The 23,855-nt window shown below is 43.8% G+C and overlaps 1 long non-coding RNA gene across 2 annotated transcripts in view; it reads right to left on the bottom strand.

The window, feature by feature from the left end:
• LOC122981437 overlaps nucleotides 1-23,855 on the bottom strand; it is a 64,644-nt gene that overhangs the window by 21,013 nt on the left and 19,776 nt on the right. Inside the window, exon 3 of one of the 2 annotated variants that reach the window (XR_006403237.1) lies at nucleotides 14,917-15,381. The exons of the other annotated variant lie outside the window; for it this stretch is intronic. This is a non-coding gene — a long non-coding RNA (uncharacterized LOC122981437). Of the gene's footprint in view, nucleotides 1-14,916; nucleotides 15,382-23,855 lie in introns of those variants that run through there. 2 annotated transcript variants of the gene reach the window in all.

The raw sequence follows: 23,855 nt of genomic DNA, 5'->3' as shown, positions 1-23,855 counted from the left end.
CTCTCTCTCTCTCTCTCTCTCTCTACACATTTCCTGTCTTTTCTTGTGTCACCTCTCACTTAAAAGCAAATAGCCCAAAATATAATCTTTAAAAAAAGTGAACTGCTCTGCAACTGCCACTGACTGAGATGACAAGTGATAATAGATACTTCCCTTACTTCCTCATAATTTTTTTCTATATGTGATTTTGATCAACACAGATGCCTTTATAATTTAAGTAAATGTTTTGTCAGTGTGTTTGTCCACCTCTCTATGACATTGTATTGGTGTGTTGACTTGTCTCCTTCCTTTTATCGACAGATTCCATCATGCCACGCTGAAATAAGCTCTGTCAGGTCTTGTAGCTAATCGTCCCGAGGCTCGTCCATCAGACACAGATTCAATTGGAGCCTTTTAATTAATAATGCTGTTTATCGGGGGGGACATCAGGCGCTGGGACAGGGGGGTTGGGGGTGGGTGGTACATTGGGAGCTCGTTTTTGTAATTGGGAGGCCTGATTAGGCTCCGGAGGAAGCTTTTAAGACAGCAAGGTTATCAGTGCTCCTCCCTTTGCCTGTCATCATCTCCTCAATGTAGGCTCCCGTTTTCCTTCGCTCTTGTCTGATCATTTTTATTACATTATCTTTCCCTGCTGGTTTCTCTGTCTTTTCCTATTTAATCTACCCTTTGCTGCCTTCAACAGGTGTCTGACATGAAATTCCTTCAATGGGCTGCCTGCACAGTGTATTATATATCTCAATATATAATACATGAGATTTTTATACATCGTTTTACCAACTCCCTGACTCAGAGAGAGAGCCTGATTCCCTCAGCACTCAGGGAGCTGGACAGCTCCTGTCCAGCCTGATGTGAATGGAGACTTATTGATCCCAGCAGGCTGTGGGTTAGGGGCCCTAATGCATTTACACCCTACTATACTCCCTTTGCACATTCTGTTTGTCCCTCTTAATTATACCTACGCCATAACGGATCCATACAACTCCCCTGATACTCAATGACTTCCACTGAGCTCTTTTTTTGTACCGATCTCATTCTCCCTAATTCCCCCTTTCCCCCCCATTTCCTCCCCTGTCCTCAGCCTCTCTGTCCTCCTCAATCCCTGGGGTATTATCTCTAACGGTAGTGTTTGTAAGGCCAGTCTGGTGTTGGCATGGCTGATGCATTTTGGTGTGCAATGATGTGTTCTTTCAAATTGATTCAAATCGACCAATAGTGCATGGCAACACAGAGGAAACACCCACAATTGTCAGCTGAGGCTTCATGTTGTTGTGGGCTGAGTTGCTTCTACTTGGTAATAAACTAACAATATTAGATCAAATCATTTATGTAATAGGATCTGAGCATAATGTCACATTGCACTAGCATATCACACATGCTATCTTGATTTGTAAGCAGAGAAAACAGCTAAATAAGCATGATGTAAATGCAAGATAAGCAAGTTAAATTTCTTTCTGTAGGACATTCAATTATCCAAATTTCATCATACAGACATTTTGGGACCTTAATCTTAACTGTATATTAATTTATAGGTTGATGAACTCTTCTGCAAAGCTTAGTGAGGAAATAGAGATTGATTTAGGGATCAGACTAAAGCAAAGCGACAGGGAGGGAGAAGAAATCGTGTTTGATTTTATTGTGAATTACTGCATCTGACAGATCAAAGATTTTTGTTAGTGTAGGACTCAAACGTGTCTCCCTCCCTCTTTCTTTGTCTTCCTCTCTTGGTATGCTATGATCTCTGAGGAACGTCCCACCCTGTCTCTGTCTCAAACTGTTAACCCCACCTTTACCTCCTGAAAAGTTAAAGTCTCACATCTCTGTATTGAACCGACCTCCCTTTAACTCCTTTGTCTCTCCTGTGCCCTCATTCTCTGAGAAAACAGTATTCTTACTGCATGTTGAGGTCAGTGAGAGGAGCACTGGTCAGCAAAAGCAAAACATCAGGTACACTTAGTAAAAAAAGTCTGATAATTTAAAATTACTTGTTCGCATGAAGCCAATAGCACATGTACAGATGACTAAAGGCAATAATACATGAATCATTCTGGATAAAAACAAACCAAGTTTCTTTCCATGTAATAAAACACATTAATGTCCCATGTGACTAATATCTAGCAGGGAGATAATGGTGTTAGGGGTTGTACTGGGGAGATCTGTGATCTTTGTCTGCCTGTTTGGAAAAGACATGTAAATCATTTGAGAATAGTCTTAAAATGTGACACAAGAGACAGCCAGATAAGAGGAGCTGGGAGTGGGGGCTGGGACGATGAGAAGAGCGCTTACATACCAGTCTGTTTAGGACAGTGATCATTTAAACACTTTAAATCATACTTTAAAGAGTATAATTGCCGTGTAACACCCACTCTCATATTGTATGTAAACTGCATGATTATTTTGGTACTAAACAAACATTTTTGTAAAAACTAAAACTCATTGTCAGTATATTATGTATTACCATGATTTTATTGACGCTAATACAGCTTTTTTTGGTGTAAATTTTTACCAAATTACTAATTAAGAGAATGATTAATGGTACACTGAAATATGTCCACTGTTGAGTAAAATGAAACAATGACTACACAGGCTTTTTGTGCAAACAAACTTATGTATGTTTTATCTAATAATGTTCTAAAAGAGAAAACTTAACTTGAAATTACAAAAATGAATTGTTATTATTTTGTCTATGTGCAGGAAGGAATTAGTTGTCCATAAATCTTTCAGTGGTAAACTGTGAAAAGCTTTTTTTTGTTGTTATTTTTAGGGGGGGTTTAGGATATCTTTAGTGCCAGGTGCTCCTTTCTGTGGGGTTGTTGGACTGCACTTCCTAGAACTCAATTGCCATTAAATCAGTTTGACTCTACTAATGTCACATCATTGGGTTTTTTCCATTTTGTTTTAAATATGTAGGTGATGTTACTTACCTTCTGTTCAATTGATAAATCAGTAAGGCATGCTACTGACAGCTATTTTTTCACCAACTTTTTCCGGTTTCAATTATTTCCCGCATTATTACTCATTTAGGGTGATCAATAACACAAGGTGTCTCAGCAAACCTTACATTCAAAAATATAAAAAAGAAGGATCAAAACAGTGGATTCTAACCCTTTTCGCTTGTGACCTCTTAATTCAAACCCTTATCTACTTGAGCCCCTCATCACTGGTTGCATGTCCATAAGTTGTGAGCAGTTTTGATTTCCCTTTTCAGATTGTTTTACAGTATTTGAAAGATTTTAGTTGCCTGCAAAGATACAACTACGCTGTATTTTACAAGAAAAGTTAAAAAAAACAATTTGTGCAGCAAATTTTTAATTTTTTAAAAAAAAATTCCTAATGCAGTAGCTCCCAACCTGTTTTGTCTAATGAATCCTCACAGTCCTACACCATATTGCAACCCATTCTGGGGGTCCCTATCCCTGGGTTGGGAACCAGTGAGATACAGAACAAAAAGTACAGCTCTATTATTAATGTCAGAGGAATTTTTCCAAAAGACTTGGAAGATAGATACTAAATATTTTCATTTGCATGATCACAACTGTGATATATGACTTTATTTCCATGTAAATACGTCACTATTCCACCCTCCTACTACCTACTGTATTGATCCCCTCACATCCCACCCGGCTCTGTTTTGGTGTGGTGTGGTCTTAAGTGGTTGGACCAGGGAGTTCTGTCCCGCGGCCCATCCGTTGGCTGGTTCCTAATCCAGTTAGGGCTGAGGGGGTCTGGCGTTTCCCGTCTTGGCTGAGCAGGCTGTGCTAAATAAGGTTTTTACTTGCCCCGGGGAGCCCAACTTTAATGGACGCTGCTAAATGAATACATGAAAAAGAGAGGCAGGCCAGTGCAGGAAAGGCTGCTTGAATCAGAGGAGAAGTAAGGACAGTGACAGTAATTAACAGGTAAAGTGATCAGTCAATCCCCTGATCAATCAAATGTGAATCCATCATTATCTCAGATGATCAGTGACAAAGCTGCATCTTAAGGACAAGGAAGTGAACGAATTTGCTGATGTCCCCCTGCAGCTACAGACATTTAATAAGTTAAATAAGGCTGTGGTAATGCCGTGAAGCTCTTACTGAATCAACATGGAGGCGGCAGAGGTCTATACACTGCCCAGTGCACTTCCTTTCTCCCACTAGTGCAAGAACACTATTGTGTGTATGAATGTATTTATAAGCTGTAGCCACTGTTACGGCTACTTGGAGCCCTTTGGTACAGTTAGAAAATAGCTCCATCCCTGCACTCTTTCTCCCTCACACACACACACACAGACCCACAAACAAACAGCCCTCCACTCCACCCTTTCCCACTGGGTCCATGGGATGGGCAGTGGACTCAGGGGAAATGAGGTAACACATACACACCCACACATAGAAAACACAGTGGCAGTCTAGCACCATTCAGGCCTCTGTTCTGCTCTGTCCATCAAAGCTGTCAATCTCGGGGCATTTCTCATTGCTTCCCCCCCGCCAGACCTCAACCCACCTTTTAAGGCCCGGAATATTTGGTTCAGTCGGTTGCCATGGGAATCATCCAGATGTTGGCCTCTGATTAGCTGGCGACGGTCAAATGAAATCAGAAGAGCTGTGATAAGATCGCGGGGCGACAGAGACTGGGAGAGTGGTGGCCGCAAGCAGGAGCGGGGGTGGGGGTTGAGGAGTCATAGGAAGTCATAGAAAAGGGGGGGCAGGGGGCATTAGTAAGGGGATTGCACACATATTCACACACTTTAGTGCAACTCACTGGGGAGTGCTATTTTTTCATCCAAACACTTTCAATTTTCAGTCAGCGTAATCTTTCTTTCTACTGCACCAGAGCTCAGCAGCATGTAAAAATGGCACAATTTTCACTCACTCAAAACCAAACAATCACCCTCTGTTTGTTTACTGAATGAAAATGTGCCATGAACATTTGTATTGAGTGACAACAGAGCACCTTTGACTCGTTCCCTTTCTCCTGAGGGAGACAAAACAGAAATAAACGGATGTCTTGGAGCAACCCATTAATCCCAAAGAGAGGTTGATGTTAAGTGACCTATATGACTTTGAATTTGCAGTGAACGCCGGTGCTTTCGCTCTGGTGAGGCTGATTCCACGAGTGATATGAGGGCTACAACCTGCACATTCAAATGGCTTTTAAACACAGTCCAAACAGTGCTTCACTTCTCCCCTACCTGTCCCGCAAGTACCTAATCGCATCCAAAGTCCCATTTCCTGTCAATGAAATTACATTAAACATCTCCCTCTAGGTCCTTGTCCAAAGTGACCCCAAACTCGCTGTGACTGATAAGAGTGATAACTAGGTAAAGGCTGAAGCACTTCCCAGTGTTCGGTCTGTGAAAAGAGCTACATTGAGAGGAACACGGGGAGCTTGGCCCTGCCCCTGCTCGCTCCATTTTCCAATAAACTCCAGCAATCAGATCAGCGCTGCTTTAAATGGACGACTTGATGGCAGCAGGCTGCATTAGCCGCCGGTGTTCTCCCAATCCGATTAGACAGAGACAGTGACAGTTTCCAGCCAAAAGAGGCAGGTAACACACACACACACAAAAACACAAAGCAAAGACATTATTACTATATTTACCGGTATTTAAATATGTCGAAGCTCACAAACACACAGATATGAACTACAGTTTCCATAAAAAAGAAAGGTATGAATGTGAAAGGGGATCACACACACATACACAGTCACACATACATGCAGGACCTCTTGTGGCCATTTGTGCTAATTGGATGGTCAGAGGCAGATGTCATTATTGTTGAGCAGTCAGCCACTTGATGTTTCCAAGTTGTTATGCAGTCATTTGGGCATATTAGCAGCTCCTTCAGGGCAGAGGTCATGCCCCAAGGCTATGTTATGTGTCAGTTTGCGCGCATGTACGTGTGTGTGTGTGTGTGTGTGTGTGTGTGTGTGTGTGTGTGTGTGTGTGCAGTTGTGTCCGTTAGTGATTTATGTGTGTAAAAACGACTCTCTCTCTAATGGCTCCCCTGCTTTGAGGACCAGCCTTTTACGGTCATATAATTACCCCTGATTGTTTTATGCACACAATGGGGTGCTTTTTCGTAGTGCACGTGCCTGACATGAAAACCTGGCAACAAGCTGCTAAGTGCAACAGGCAGTGTCATAAAAATGGTTGCCATACTTCAGATAGTTAAAACCCCTTTCTGGACAGCTGCTCCTCCTCGGGACTTACAGCAGAGAGAATGGTCCCTCAGTGTGCTTATCAGGTAAAATAAACCTCAATGATGCAAAGTAATGGCTGGGTTATATGAGAATGCGTGTGTGAGGTAGAGACTGGAAACTCTGGTCCTTATCACAGCGCTAGACAGAGAGGAGTGAGACTGTACTTAACAGATTTAGACGCTCAGTGAAGCCCAGCACCTGGACAGAGAGAGAGGAGAGGAGAGTTGTGTCTCAGGTTACAGAGTAGCCAGTCCGGCCTAAAGTGAAGAGATACAGAGAAAACCTGGACAAATCAACGGTGCTAAAAGTTTTACCAAGAAGGCAGACCGACCAGCTGTATTCATGATTCAGGTCATTTGTGTTCCCTTTGGACAAAACTGTGCAACTGCTGAAGTTGTAAAATGCAATGAACCCCTCTTCTGTGTCCCCCCCCCTTTTCCATCTACAAAGTAGATGTAGATGGAAAGATTCAAAATGAGTTTACTCCTGCATAACTGTGTGAGCTGATAAAAGTAGACCACCGGCTGTTTTTTAGTGTTTTGTGTTAGAAACACATTTGTGCAGCGCTGCGCTACCTGACGCCTTCTGATCCTGTGGCTGATGATGGACTGCGGATCAGCCAGTTAATTTAGGCCAGATAAAAGCCTCTCATCTCCGCCGAGGTAGATTACTGTAATAGCAGCCTTTCTCATCTTTTGATCTTTTTTACTGCTGCGTCTGTTCATTTGCATGTGTCAGGGATACAGCTTTATTTAGGGCGCTTATTAATGGGAACAGGAGGGATTCTAGATACTAAAACCTGAGGCAGATTAGCACTGACCCCCCTGGATCTCACATGCATGCTGTTTCTTCACATACATTTATGAGCATATTATCTGTGTGTGCAGCTACACACTCGCATCTTATAATAGTGTAAATACACACAAATATGTATGAGTACTGTGTACACAGACACATAATCTTATAACGCTGTATGTGAACAAACAGCATACAGAAAAGAACGCAAACTCAAAAAGTGATGCACACACACACACACAGTATATTTAGAAAGACAGAGATGCAGACGCACAACAACACACACGCTTCAGACAAACACAAACATTCCTTCATGCCTGCCCCTCACTGACAGTATGTTGGACTTCTAAGCGTTCTCTCAGGCCTCGGTCTGTCATCCTCCTGTCTCTCCCCGGCTGCTTCGCTGCGGCAGATATGGTCGATGTGGACGTGTACTTTGTCCAGATCATCCGTGAGATGAGATGAGAGGAAGTGGGAGGTATTGTTCTTCCTGTGGCGCTAAGCCCCTGGGCGATTACCCTGTCAGGAGGGAGAACTCAGCGCCGGCGCCGACTGCCACAAACCAGCGCTAAATCCCAACTGATCGCAAAAGAGGCCGATTTTGCACTTTAGATTCCTCCCATCTCTTAATGCGGCCGATGAGGCAGAGGATCTTCGCCTCTCCCTCATCTTATCCGCTGCTGCTATCCTCCTCAGCCGGTGGCGTCAACCCCTAAGCTTGCGCTGCGGGGATAAGACTCAACGCCTTGTCAGGCCAGATCAATGTGATTTTACAATGCAGTCCGAGAGAGGGGCCCGTATAGCCAAGCGTGGCTAAACAACAGCACATACCCCCTTCCACATGCTCAAGTAGTGTTCAAAAGTGACTCTTGCCACCTCCTTGTATCTAGCTTGCTCAAATAAGATACCATAATCTAACAACAATCTTGTACACAAAACCTGCCAACTGCATCTCCTAAATCTGACTACCTCACACATACCTGCACTATCTCTCCCCTCTTTCCTCTCTCTATCTTTAAGTTTATCAGAGGGGTTGATCTCGCTGAATGCCTCATTGAACTCCTCCATCGGTTTATCTTATCTATTTTCTCAGAAACACTCCTCGGGACAGTTCTTCAAATTCCTCCTCAAGTCGTCAAAGCATTTTTTTTCTTAGCTAGATGACTTGAGGATACGTCCCCTGAAGATGACACTATCATGTGTGTTCGTGTGACAGAGGATGCTTATGTTAGAAGGGAATTAATAATGATACGGCAATTATGGTATTGTATAATGAAGTCAGTAACAGTATTATTAGGTATTTTTTATGGCATTTCGTTCTGTGAAAAACTGTAAGAGAAAAAGGTTTCGTTGGAAAGAAGGCTTGGGGGCAGATTGACTGAAGGTGAAATGAGAAATAACAGAAATATCGTTCCCCATCAGAGCATCCAGCTGCATGATGACATCCTCCTCCCTGCCAAGTCCTGCGACTGATTTCCTGTTTGGGTTTGATTATCATATAGAGCCTCGCTAGTATATCATCCCCTCCCTCTCTTCTCCTCTCCTCTCCTTTAGTTTTACGAGTGACAGTTGGGAATAAAGTAGAGCGTAAATCTCTGGCAGTAATAAAGCTGCTCAGGCCAATGTTCCTTCCTAATGCTGGTTCGTCTCTCCCTCATCACAAATTTGTACTTTTTACAAGACAAGCCCCGACTGCCTTTCATTTCTCCCACTAAGTCATCCTCAAGTGTCAGCTCTCAATCCAGGTTTAAGAGTTTTGGGAGATCCATGGTCTAACGCAAATATATCCTCTAGTGTAGCAACAAAAAAGGACACACATATAAATGCAGTGTGTGCTCACGAGCTTGTCTCTCCACACAAACGTACCTCTAAAAACTTTTGCACACACATACACACCGTTCCCTTTGCCTGACCACATTCCTGTAAAGGGCGATCATGAATCTTGGCCAGGAATCCTGTGCTGGTAAAGCAGCCTGTGGCAGCACTCCTCCTATCCCCAATAAAGTCATCCCTGGGTGGGCAGGAGAGCCCCACACCTCCCTGACCTCCATCCATCAGCCGGGGGGAGTGCTCGCCTCTGCTCGCTGACTGGATCCTAAATCCATCTGCCAGCAGGCAGCACCAGGCTTCACACACACACACACACACACACACACACACAAACACACACACATTACACACACCCTCCAGCAGCATCTAACCTGTCCGAAGCCCACAGGTGTCAAAACATGCACTAACAGCTCCAGACACAGCTCACCGTCTAATCAGTCAACTGTTAGATAATCCCGTCAAGTGGTCAGCTATTCAACTCCTGACTTATCACTTACAAATCCCTTTTCTGCTCCTCATTTATCATAATGGGAAGGGCACATTTCCATTAATTTAGGAAAACTTGAAGATCACAAGAGCAGCATGTGAATGATCTCATAAAGCAAACACAACACTCACTCATTTATGCTGATTACACCTCTCTATTCTGAAGCAGTATAAGTCAGTCGACTGTAAGAGGAACTGAGTGGCCGCAGGTGGGTGTCAGGGGACTGAAAAGGGTCCCTAGATGTATTCAAAGAAAATTGCAGTCAGACTGGTACTAGTCTGACTCATTGTGCTTTAAAAAGTGAAATCTGTCATGACAAATCTCAGCATAATTATACAAAATAATCTCAAAGTGACACAGTAGTCAGTCAAAACTCAAGTTTGATATTCCCCAAGCCCCCATCATTCATCTGGTTTAATCTTTTTCACAATTTTGCTTGTCTGCAGAATTCTTATCTTAAAATTTAACCATGAATCAATCCAATGGAGTGCAGTATATCTGTGAAAATGAAGATTTTGAGATTACTCATTTTAAGGATTTAGCCATTTTCCTATCTGTGTTGACAGAGATCCTCATAAAACTGACCTAAAGAAGCATGATGCATGTTTGTCGTTTTCAAATATAAACAGCATTTTCAGATTTATCCAGCTTGGTGACAATATAATCTAAGGATTGCTACTTTATTTGCACTGTGGGTCAATGATACAACCACATTACCGGACAAAGTTTCACAATTAATTTTCCTCAGTGCTTGATTTTGATGTGTTACTAATGATGTTGTCAAGTCAAAATCACCCCAGAAGAACATGGACTTAATATGCTTGGCAGAGACTGCCTTGTTATTCATTCAGACCTTACCACAGTTTTAACTGGAACTGTGCACAGCAAACTTATCTTGAAAAGATAAATAAATTTTATTATTTTACTGTTTGTTTTTATAGGAACAGCATGAACCAATGCCACACACCACAGCATTTATAGCCTAAGTCCGTTTGCACTGCCTGTCCGTAAACGGCCTTTCATAAAAACACACACAGCATAACAGCAACACAAAAGACATATTATAAATAGTACAAATTATAGTTTAAGTAGTCTCAACAAATGGCACCTGATCTTACAAAACAACATGCTTGATCGCCCCTCACACACTAGCAAAGTTTCCTTGATTCATGGCCTTGAAAAACACTTGAAAAGCACATTACAAAATTTCAATGCATAATCTATTCTGATCTGAGTAAACCACCAGAGTGAAATCCCTCTACAGCCGTGACCCACAATGGCCAGAAAACCCTTTTCAATTTGGGGATCCGCTGACAGACAGGGCCAATTACACTAGTTTCTGGTATTATTTTTGACAGCAAAACTTTTACATACAATTTCTCAGATGAAACTCGACAGCAACCAACAACCCAATCAAAAGCCACAAACTCAACTCTGACTGACTGGATTCTCTTTGTAGAAAAATGATTCCCTGGGGTATAAGCTTGAAAAACACAGAGTCAGATGGTCATTTGACCAGTTAGTGCATGCTAGGTCAAACAAACACAGACCCTGAGGCTGCCATAATGTCAGAGGCCAAAGACTGAGAGCCACAGCGGTGTGCAGGAAAACCCTGCCGCATATAGTAGAAATGCAGTCTGTAAACAACAGAGTAGTTCAGTAACATGGGTTTTTAACAAATATGTAGGGACACTGATACCTAAGACATACTCACACTCACACACACGCACACACACACACACGTCAGCATACCCCAGTAGATCAGAGTCTGTTTCTCACAGGGGTGGGACTGTGGGAACCATGCTGTCACTTCCTGTGCCCGCGGGCCTCATCCAATCGTCATCAGATAAGAGCCACGACTCTGCCAATCAGAGCTGGGCCTCAGCTTCACATGACGGGGCAGGGGACACGATAAGGACATAACTTGCCAGGGAAAACGTCTTGATCTCAATTGTACTCCCTTAAACCCGACCCTCTCCCCCCTTCCCACCAAAATAGTTGTTTGGAGACAAGGTTTCTTTTTGTCTTTTGCCCATAATTACGTTCCCTTTCATCTGCCCCCCTGTTCCCCTTGACCCCTACTCTGGGGTCAGTGGCCAGGATATCCCACTCTCTCTGGGCCAATAATGTGCCTTTTAGGGGTTGATGAAGAGGGGCATTCATGCCAGGGCAGACAGGAGAGCAGCGAGGAGAGTAATCACTCCATCACACTCTGCCCCCGTCTGTCCCAGCTCCTGCCCAAACACCCAAACAGCTCGCCTTGCTTCTTACATCAAAGACCTGGACCCAGACTGCAGCCTCAGCCTCAGCCCTGCACAGCACAGAGGGTGACTGTGTCACCAGCCAGGGAAAAAGCAAAGTGGCTCACCAATGTAGTTGTGATCACCGGGGAAAACCCCCTGAGAGATTTCACAATCACAATTGTGATATAGTGATGGTATTTCTGCTGCTTAAAAAGATGATTCAAAGAAAGTCTCTCATTCTGGCTTAAGTGGAAGCACACTTATTGCATGCAATACTGAGATACACACCCACACTATCATCAAACACACCACTAAAATAGGATCGCAACAGCTGGAAACCTGCACAATGAGTCATTAAGGAAGTGAGTGAATTTTGGGGAATTTTCCATTAGCTAGACCTTGGGCCGTCACACAGGCCTTACATACATTAGCATTGTTCCTGAGCAGCTATCACAGGTGGTGGTCTGGCTTATAGTCTCTAGACACTGTCTGAGTTACACCAACTGTAGTCAGGTTGTGTCAACATTATGAATGTATTTTAAAGTGGAACACGCCAAAGGAGTGTCACAACATATCTATAGCATGTCTATGAGTATCTGTCTGGCTTTACTTTACTGTAAATGTTGGAGGGCCTCTCTTGACCCTGCATGCAAAGAACAATAAGCAAAGTGTGAGGCAGTATCTTAAAGCATTCCTCAAAAAGAGTTGAAGAATGACTGGAATTTTGCCAAAATCTTTCACACTCAAAAGCCCCGCACCCTAACTGTTACAAAAACCAACTGCACTGCGATACGGCAAACTCAGCTTTCAGGTCTAACACGTATATTTCATGGAACTGAAACACAATACAACAGACAATTCACACTAAGAACAACAGGGATGCTGTGGCTTCATCAGCAGTGTCAGCCACAGGCCTGAATAGACCTCAACCAGTCTGCCTGCAGCCTCCCAGCTTTTAGAGTTTCACTGTGATCAATAGCTGGATTAATTGCTGAAAGGGCGGAGGGAGGAGGAGCGGAGCGAGGAGGAGAAGGGGGGAAGGAGGTCGTCAGAGCCCCAGGCAGGGGAGGGTTTTCAGAAGGTGGGGGTTAAGATGGTGCTGACAGGCAGGGAAAGCTGAAGGGATTTAAAAGGCGAGCGGAGGGGAGCTGGAGTTGGAGCAGTAAGAGCTGGAGAGGGAGCTTCACCCCACCCCACCCCAGGTCACCTGGCAGCGCGCAGGGCGGCGGGCCGTCAGATTAGGATCTGAGAGGGGGAGATAACGAGTTTATTGCCCCCTGGACGGGGCTGTTGGAGCCAGGGAAGGAGGAGGGCAGGCCAAGCAGGCTGGGGTGGGAGGCTGAATGGTGGTGGTGGGCGTTTGTGTTTGTTTTAACCTGGGGAGATAGATGCAGCCAGGCAGGATCTTTATGAAAGAGCAGCCCAGCAGGGCAGTAAAACACAGAGGCTGGATGGTTAGAATACCAGCAACACCACTCAACCAACAGTTACAGCAGCTCATCCATCACAGCCTTGACACATACATGCACTTGCATATGCGCATGTGCTCGGAAACACACACACACAACTTTATAATCTCTGCACGTGTGTCTGTGTTGTTCCGTGGGTTAGCAAGTAGCTGCACAAATTGATTGTCAAGTGCTCAGTGAATAGCCCAATTGATATTGCAAATAATTATATTGCTTGCCATTTCCACCACTGTCCTAATTTGTGTTGAGTAAATTAATGTCCATGGGCCTGTTAGGAATTCCACTTCCTCATTGATCAACAATGTGTACTTTCATGTTATCTCCTGAGTTATTGGAAATGGGATAAGCCCGATCCTATTACAAGCAAACACAGAATAATGTATGAAATCTATATGTATTTCACACCACTGTGATCTTTGGTCACTGTATTCTGCGCACGTATTGGGAGCTTGTATTAGCTTTGCGTGTCTGGCCCAGGCTCTGGAGGAGAGATAAGGGGAGCGGATATGAGAAATATGAAAAATAGCACTGTGATAGGATGATCAGTGAGAATGAGCAATACCGGCCGCAGTGACAAATGGGACAGGGAGCCAAAGAGGAGAGCAATGCAAAACGGCATTAGAGCCAAGGACAGAATGATTTTCCAAGAGGAGTGGAGACGAAACATACTTTCTTAGAACGAACAGGTCAATAATAACCTCCTGATATCAGTCACTTAGTCATTTATTCTATTTCACATTTCTCAGTTCCATGTCATCTAAGAGTCTTTTTAACACTGAAACTGAAATTCACTCTGTAGCACAGGTGCTGCTATGTTGCTGCATGCATTAACATGTAATACTAGGGATTTTAAAAGTCTACGTTGTGATATATTTCTAATTTAAAGAAGAATGTAAGTTAAAACACTGGCAGCACCAGAGAAGACCTGCTTTATATCGTGCTACTTAATGTATCTCATCTTACAAAGACAAGATTAGATTACATGATATGTTTGGGTGATATTCAGGGAACAATCCACCCAAACAATTGAAAATAGACAGACATCCGCAGCATCAAGAGAAATACGATGAATAGCATGGATACTCCTCAAACACACAAACCCCCATGCTCTCTTCAACACTCACTCTCGTACACACTCTCAAAGAGATTTTGGGGCCCTGTGGAGCGGCACGTGAGCGGCCCTCTGTCAGCTGTGTTTGCAGTGAGGCAGGCGAGGGGCGCCCTGCACCTCCGAAAGAGGGTAGCGACCCAGGGAAATGTGAGAAAGGAGGGGTGCTCTGTGGAAAGGCCAAGGCCCGGAGAGGAGAGAAAAGAGCAGCCACAAAACAGCTTTCCTCCAGAGAGAGAGAGAGAGAGAGAGTCACAGAGGGAGGGGGGGGGGGGCTGGGGGGGGGGAAGAGAGAGGAGGGGTCTGTTGGAACAATGCCCCTTCAGCTGCAGGTGCAATGGCTAAGGCTGTGTGTGTGTGTGTGTAAGAGTGTGTGTGTAGTGAGCACTTTCTTTTTTGTGTTAATTGAGCTGATCTGTTGTCTTTTCTCTGCTGCAAGTTTAACTCACAGCTGATTAACATGTGGCCTTTCGGAGCTCCCGTGTGTGCAGTGTGTGTGTGCAGAGTGCAGAATTACAGAATGAGCTCCTTTGCCAGGGTGAGCAGAGTAATGACACAGGCACAGGGTGTGTAGACACAGGCTAACAGAGAGTGTTAACTCGATTTGCACTTGTATGGAGCACAGAGCAATGGTTAACACATCTGAATAAAGGCTTTATGTGCTACATGTCGTACAATTGGAAGTGCACAGAGGCGTCACTCAGCCACTAGATTAAATAGCATACTCAGAGGATTAAAGGCTTTATACCTAAGAACAGTAACACACTATAACAACCAGACATTCAGCTCACCTACTGTATTTACTTCCACTGTGCTTTACATATTGGTATCATAATGCATCACTTCCAACACAGCCATGATTTCAAGATGCAGTGACTTATTTTCTTTTCACAATTTCAAATAAAAACATAAAAAATGTCCATTAGGTGACAGTTATTGTGACCACGGCAGGTTAAACAAAGAACACTTTAATATCGTTGAGTTTGACATCAAAACACTTTGGCGACTGAACTTAATGAGGTCCTGGTCCTGACGCCAAGGGTCTGTCCCTCACAGCTGCCCCATGGTGAGAGATCATGATGTTCAGACCCCACCAGACTGGATGGCCCTGTTTGGACAACTGGTTCCTATCCTACACTCACATGAGGCATCGCTGCCACAGGAGGAAGGCCCCGCAGCCTGAGGGCACATCGGGGCCGAGCCTTAGTGCTAACACACTGGTGTAGAGGTGCCCATGTACCACTCGTGGGCTTTGGAGGTGGTCCTCACCTACACACGGGAGCAGAATTGGTGTGCATAAAGAGGGGATACATGCATGTCGGCTTACACACTTAACACACCTCAAAGTGAGAGCCTGAGGGCCATCGGCGGGGAGCTCAGACAGCCCCAGTGAGACAGAAACACAGAAACATGTGTAAGGCCTTAAAGAAGACATTCACTTCACAGAGGAGTGTGTCCCCTGTTCCTCCCCCATCCCACACCTCGGCCCATCCCTCTCACAGAAGATTATTGGGAGAGAGAGAGGAACAGAGGGTAAAGATGGGGAACGGTGATATGGAAGAGAGAGAGCGAGGAAGATGAAGACAGAAACAGAGAGATTTTGCTCTCCACCCCTCTCTGCAGATATTACTGCTTAATTAAAAGGGCAGCATGTGCTAAGTATTATTCCAGCTGAGATCTCTATCTTCAGCCTATGTAATAAGATCTTCAGCAGGCTTACAGCTAAATTTTCGAGCAAATTTCCTTCCTATTCTTTGCCCTTATTTCCTCTTGGCCTATGTCTGTTTTGTGCTGTCGCTGCAATCTTTTTGCGTTCCTGTATTGTGAGTGTGTGTGTGTGCGTGAGCCAAGCGGGACTGTTTTGCATGTTAATTAATGTAATATTTTGTACACCACTCGGGAGCGTGTAAGGGTTCTCTTGAATGTGTTCCAATTAAGAAACATCCCCCAGGCACAAATTGGTTTGGACACACTGAAAATGTTCCCATATTTTTACATATTTGGGAGACCATGAAGAACGTGAACAAAATGCAAAGTTACATGCTGTACAAGTGTTGAAAAGATGTTTGGTTTCTGTGGAGTCTTACAGAGGAGCCCACTTCTCCTAAACTGTCAGTCCCAAAGCAATCTCTCCCTGTCTCCATCTGCTCTATATCCTGATGATGATTCATGTCTGCTGCTAATGCTGCAAATCCAGAGATGGAGGCCGGCTTTGGTGTCAGGCCGCCTGCTTTTTTATACGAACATCTCCACAACCATAACAGTGCAACAGCATTTTGAAGTTCTATCAGAAACTACAGTTACACCGCAATACGCTTTGGATTTCATCCAGGAAGAAAGATGCAAAAATCAGTTTCAAAACAACTCGTCTTAACAGGAAAGAAATACTGTATGTTGACACACACTCACATATACACATAGAGTAGGCGTGATTGCCAAGTCATTCATGTATCATGGCTACTGGAGGGATGGCCATGAGCCCCTTTTGCATTTTTTCCAAAAGAGTGGCTTTGGACTCACATTCAATCATCTGGTAAATTAGTTTAATCCTGCAGCAAATCTGTCCCTCTCCTGGGACGTTTCCAGAGGTGTCAATCGGAGATAAGGCCTGTGTGACAATAAAGCCACCAAACCGCGGGGGGTGGGGGCTGAGGGCTCGGGGAGGGGGGGGGGGGACTGCTCTTCAACTCTTCCATACATTCGATGCTATTTGATTTACAGAAGCAGAAAAAAACAGCCCTTTTAATTTCCATTAAACTGTTAAAGTAAGAAATGACAGGGACAGTTAATGTGCTGGTCAGAAGTGTTACCTTCAACAAATTACCTACAGCTGCACAGTTTCTGTGTGCAAGATGAAGAAAATGACACTGTGCAACCCTTCATTTAAAAATCACTGTATTACTGCTAGAATAAGCACAGAGTGGGTCTATATGAGTACTTAATAGTTTATAGGGACATTGTTTTTAAATCTGTGACGGTGACATCATAATTCCAATTATTATTATTATTGTACATCTGTATGGCATCATTGTGGGTTAGTAGCCTTTCTGTTACTTTACTGTTCGGTGCAAACAGCTGGACCAGTGATACACAGACATTCATCAAAGTCAAAAAAACAAGCAAACATATCAAAACCTAAACATACAGGCAGATGAGCACACATGCACACTGACAGGGCTGCATACACACACACACACACACACACACACACACACACACACACACACACACACACACTAACAGACTCTGTATGTCTCTGTCTCCTTCATGTAGAGACAAGCCTCCGCAGATCACTTCTGCCCTCTAATGACTACAAATGGGACTGTAGCTGCAGAGATGTGGAGTTAGAGGGTGGAATTAAGTAAAATGTAAAGATTAAGTCACCATTTAGCGTATACATAGTATGCAGAGAGTCAAAGCACAACATCATTAGCTGCCTGATTAGTAATTAGCAACAGGAAGTGAGAGTACAGTGAAGCAGCGACAGGGAGAGATAAGTGACAGTCATCTGAGTAATAACTACCACGCATACTATTTTAATGCATTAGAAAATGCTATTGAATATAAACTGTCATCTCCATTATTTGATAGTAATGATATTTTCACATTATTGATTAATTATTAATTAAAGTAATACATATTTTAATAAGCACTTGTTTAAAACTTTGTCACTTCATTTTGAAAAAAAATCTGTATTCAAAATTATAATTTTAAAAGCTATCAGGCATTACAGTAATTACAATAAATATGTGATAATAAGTGGACTCAAATCCATCTCACTTATTCAACACAAGAGGTGAATAGTGACTAAGTAAATATATTAAAATATATGTGTTTTACGAGGCTCTGCATTTTTCTTCTTACTTGTATTAAAAATGTCTTTAACAGAGTTTTATTTGACAGTGCTGCATCTTCACTGTTATTAATAATTAAGGTGCATGTCTTCTCTTCCATTACATCAAGTTTTTTTTTACTTTACACTAGCACACACCAATGCCATAAATTTACCGATTTAAACTTTGTAAACCTATAAAACTTTCCACAAGTAGCGAGTGCAGAGCTAATGTTTTGCAGAATGGCATAACAGAGTTGGGGGGAGAGTAGGGTGATTTAATGTGAGTCATTTTAACATTAAAACAAGTGGGAGACAGAGGAAACAAAAAGAGAAAAACAGGGAAGGAAACTTCAAAATGCTCTTTGAGGAAAATGAGATCACAGGCTGCAATTATATAATTCTTGTCAAGTGATGGAGGCGATAGCCTACAAGGAATGCATGCACGCACACACACACACACACAGATAAACTCCAGTGGGAGAATAGCCTTCTTGACTGCATTTTTAAATGCTGGAAAGTTATGGGGGTCACATGGGGGTCAGGTACAGGAAAAGTATGTGTGTGTGTGTGTGTGCGTCTGAAGTGTACATGTGTGTGTCGGGCCCTGAACACTGGGCCCCTGATAAAAGCACTTCTTCTGATTTCCTCCTTCGGTTTTTGTTTTTGTCCATTTGGTCCTTCTCTTTCTAGTTATGATGAAAGTCAAAAAGCCAAGCGTTCCCAAGTGTTCCCTGATGCCAAGTGCAGATTTGAAGTGGGAGCATGACTTATGAAGTGTGTGTTTTAAGTATGTGTGTGCATGTGCTTCAGTGTCTCAGGGCTCTGAGAAACAGTCAATCTTGATATGGCTCCTTCACATGGACAACACAACCGCATGAATACTAACATATATAATAAATATTCAGTAACAGTATGGAGTGCTGCTTCCAGATGAACGCTCAGAATAAACCAGGCATTCATGCTGTGGTCTACATATCATGGACACTACACATCTCCACATCTCACAGTTTACAAAACCCATTTACAACACCGGGAGTGAAACACAAAGGTCCCAGTCTGAGCCCTCGTCATCCATCCACACACCACACACACTCACATATATATATACACACACACACACACACACACACACATATACATAGACTGGTGGTGGGGCCAGGGGGTCTGCTGCTAGGTTCCCAGGGAGCCTCACTGGTCTGATGGAGGCACTTTGTCTGAAGCCGGGGCAGACTACAGCAGACTCCAGAGGAGATGCCTATCAGCTACTGGCTATGCTACGGCCTGGAGGAGAGAGGGAGGGAAAGAGAGGGACAGAAAAAGAGAGGGCGGGAGAGAGAGAGAGGACTACAGTGCAAGATGCTGAATGAAAAGATAATCAGCATCAACATAGAAATCAGGAAAAACGAATTGCTCACTTTAGACAAGAAACAAAAAAATTCCACACCAGCCTGAAATTTTTAAGGCCATATCAAGTTAAAGCAACTCACAGGAAATATTCATTTCCTGTGAGTTGTGTATGCCAGATATTGACATCACTGTTTTACTGCAACGGTCAAACGATTGGGATAAATCCCTCAGCGGGCGAATCAAGTTAAAGAGCCCAACTGCTCTCCATTGACAAAACTATCCCTCTGGCATGTGACGTGCTGTAGATAACGGTAGCAGTGGAGGCCATATGCAAGTGTTGACAGGCAGAGTGATGTATAGTGAAACTGAGGGAGAGTCAGGTCGGTGACACACTAAAGGTCAACAAGGAGCATGACCTCTCCAGGTGTGGCCTCCTCTCTTAGCTCCAACACGGCAGGCACCCTTCTGCACTTTTTTCATCCCCATTTTTATCCTACTGAATGATCTCTGACAGGTTTAAAATTATATAAAATATACAGTTCATCTTTCACTCTGACAGAGACTCTCTGACAGGTATTGTAAGGTGCTGAGCAATGATAGTAACCACAAAAAGCAGATACGAGGACAAATGCAATTCCTTTCTGCCGTCTTTTTCTCTAATCTCTCTCTCTGATTACCGAGGCAGTGCAGGGTTATGGATAGGGTGGGTTAGCCCGCGTAGTGGTAGACAGACCTAATGTGTGCTGTCTGCTGCATGGCGACTTCTTAGTTAGAGCATGAGGGCGCAGAGTATTGTGAAGGAGGGGTGGGCTGGAGGGACTCGCACCGTGACCCAAGGATCTCCACGGCCTCTGTCAGCGGAAAATTAGATTACAACAGTCGGACCAGGGGGTGACTGAGGAAGGGGCGTCAAGAAGTCTAAATATGGAGGGCTCAGTATGTCCATAATCACTTTATACAAGTTAGATTAACAAAAAGACTTATCTCCTCCTCGCTGTCCAGATTGCCTATGCTGGTGTCAAGCGTATTTGTGTGTGTGTGTGTGTGTGTGTGTGTGTGTGTGTGTGTGTGTGTGTGTGTGTGTTGTGAAACCTCTATACCACAAATCTTCTGCAACTGTCGTACCTCTGTGGTGTCCTTTTACGGTGAACCGGGAAAGAGAAGTGTACAGTGGAGCATAAACGGTAGTGATATGTCTGAACGGATGGTTTTGACACGGTTGCAGCCAAAACAGGTCAATTCAGATGGTGCCATTCAGAGAAGCAGGCACAAATACGTGAAACAGTATGTCTGTTTGGATTAACGTTTAACATAATGGAATGATCAGCCCGGGCTTGAAAATTGATTTTTTTTCCCTAAAAGATCCAAAAAGCCTTATAAACATTATGTTTTTAACTCGGTCAAAGCATAGTACACATACATGTGGCTGCCTATTTGAATAAAGATGATTAACTTTTGCTTTAGTATAAATCAGTTGGACATACAGTCAGTCAGTCTTGGAGACACAGAGAGAAAAGAGAAAAAAACAGGAAGAAGTCTGGTAGACAGACACTGAAAGCGCCTGTGGATGAACGGTGACAGCGGATGGCGGTGGTGACGAGACAGGGAAGAAAAAAAGCGGGAGGGGGGTGATGGACAGAGACAGAGCAGAAAATTGAAGTACATGTAACATGACACAAATGGACAAAAGTATTTAGCTAATGATTTATTATTAAACAGAGCAGGCAGCCCTCCACAGCCCAATCCCCCAGCCTAGCCCAGGCCCCGGCCCTATTGTAGGGAGATGGAGAGGCAGATAAGCAGGGCTGTAATGGTAGTCAGATGGCAGGTGGGCCGGCCGAATCCGGGGCTAATCACTGTTAAGTGCTGTGGAGAGGGTAGGACACGGGGCCTGGCTGAAACACTGTATCCTGGGGGGCATTGCGAGGCCAGGTAAGTCAGCCCAGGTAACTCACCTCGGCTGCTCAGGGAGACAGCTGGACTCTTGCACTGGTTGGCTAATGGTGTTAACTCAGGAGAGTCACCACAATGATATGTTACATCAACACACTCCCCTCCGTCTCCCTCTCTGTCTTGCTCTTTCAAACCATGTTAGGCTCTTTTGTACGTGCTCCATCCTGCCTTATTGCTTGGAGCATTTCCGAGTAACACAAGTGATTTAATCTGTCTGAGAGGAAGGAGAGAACACTGAGTAACAGAGTAACAAAACAGAGAGGCCTGTGGACTTTTAGACGGAGCTCCTCTGAGGTAAAACAAAACAACTTTAAGAAATGTTTATTTCACAGCTGGATGAAATCAAAGACTAAGGTAATGTATATTAAATTTTGTTTTAATACATGATGATAATGAAGGTCTAAGAATTATATACAAGCACTGTTTAATGGTCATGTTTAGATGGTAACCATAGATTTGCGAAACTCTCTCGAGCTACTTCAAAATGTTCTTGTCTCACTTTTTTATGATGTGACAACAGTAAAGTTAAGGTCGGGTTAGGTTTAGGCACAAAAACCACTTGATTAGGGTTAGGATTCGGGAAAGATCACGGTTTGGGTTGAAATGATCTCTTGAAACATGGTGTGGGTTAAAGTTACTACTTCCTTACAAATCTCGCGAGAGTTTTTGCAAATCTAGACGCAAAGACCAAAAACAACACCAAAACAGCCATGACTGTCAAGACCATTTCCAAGGCCTTTATAATTTTAGTTCAGTCACATTTTTACATGTAGTGCCCCCTATTGGTGGTTGTCTCCACAGTCTGAGCTGCATTCGCCTCAGTGGATATCAGACTACATTAAAAAAAAAACAACAAGCGGCTTCTCCTACCACAGCATGAAATGCAGGCCGCCGTGCGTATAAACAGCGGATGACAAACCCATAATGAAGGCAGTAATTGGAACAACATTTCAGGTCCACCGTGCACGTCTCGCTCTGGTATCCCTGCCGCCATCAGGCCCTTTTCCCAAATCATTCCCAAACGTCCGGCAAATCAAAACAAAACACAAGGAAAGGAGCACAACTTTACAGAGCACTGACTTCTGATGGGCCATTTCTGCTGGAGACTCGAGTCTGCGCGGAGGTGGGCCTTACTTAGCCCCTAACATGAAACAGGCTGCTACTCTGGGCTACATTCAGCTGGGGACATCGAAGCCATCGGTGCACTGTTACTCCCGCACACATGAGCTGTTGTGTTTGGAAATAAAAGTTGCACAAAAAAAAAAAGAGTTTGCACTGCACGCAATCTGCCCTGCCATAACAGAGATGTGAGGAAAAAATAAATGCAGACAAAGATGGACTTCCTCAATTTCCACTTTAACACACACACACACAAACACCATCACCTTAAAACACACGCACACATCCCACCCCATCAACTGTATAGTTAGCTTATTCCTCTGGCTGCTCCCATAAAATGGAGTCGTCGTAAACAAGAGATGAAGTCATCTTGTTTTAGAAGAAGAAAAGAGGAGAGGTCAAGTTGAACAGAGAGCCTTAGTTAAATCATCTGCTTGTAGTAAACAGTTGAGAGAAACATCTATCAGCCAGGCACGTGCCACTGACAGTATAATAATAAGGTAGCGAGAGCTGGAGCGTGCACTGAAAACAGATGAGAGAGAGACACTTCTCTCCAGAGGCAGAGGGAGAGAGAGAGAGAGGGGGGAGGGGGGGGAGAGAATGAGGAGAGAGAGGACAAATAGAAAGAGAAAAGTAGCTCATCACCTTTTCCATCAGCATGGCGGGTGGTGCTGGTGTGACTGAACACAGTAACACTGCGGACCCTGTTCATAATCACAAGGTTACTGTTCATTGTTCAACGTGACCCAGTGGACATGAGTGACAAGGTGGGCAGCCGGGCTCTGTGCTACTGTGCGGATAATTACCTCATGACGACAAAGTGAACTTTGATGTACAGTCTCCCACTGTAATGCTTTAATGACCTTAGAGCTGGTATTTGTGCATGTCCATGTATATGTTTGTGTAGAAAATGCCTGCACACACTCAACACATGTACACAGACGCCCATAAACGAGCACACTTGCTCGCTCACACTCTCATACATACATACATACACACACACACACACACACACACACACACAAGGCCTCAGCCAGCCAGTAGGCTTGATGTCAATCAAGTGGGTGTCTAATTAAAAGTAACAGGAGGAAGCTGCTGGGGACAGCAATCGCTATCGGACTCCCATTTTCATATGAATGGCCTTTTTTAATTAAACTCAACAGCTAATAAGCCTCAGTATCCAGACCATGTAGCAGTTTAACAGACAAAGAACCACAAAGAAAACACACATACACACACACACGCACAGAGGAGAATGGGGGATGAGAGGTAAAGACAGAAGGATGAATAATGAAGAGTCAGAAGAAGAGTGATGCATTGCCTTTGAACCTGTTGGCTCTCCTTTGTTTGTGGAGGCGCTTTGCCAGCAGCTATTGTTGTCAACCAAGTTTATTTAGCGTTGATGGTATTAAAGAACACAGTCCAACAGAATTTGCCTTTGCCATGAGACGGGGAGAAATGAAAGAGAGGTAAAAGAAAGAACACAGAG

The sequence above is a fragment of the Thunnus albacares genome, chromosome 4 (assembly GCF_914725855.1).
Source record: "Thunnus albacares chromosome 4, fThuAlb1.1, whole genome shotgun sequence".
In the NCBI taxonomy this organism is placed as follows: Eukaryota; Metazoa; Chordata; class Actinopteri; order Scombriformes; family Scombridae; genus Thunnus; species Thunnus albacares.
Note: the sequence above shows the minus strand (reverse complement) of the source record. Positions and strands in the feature narration are given on the sequence as shown.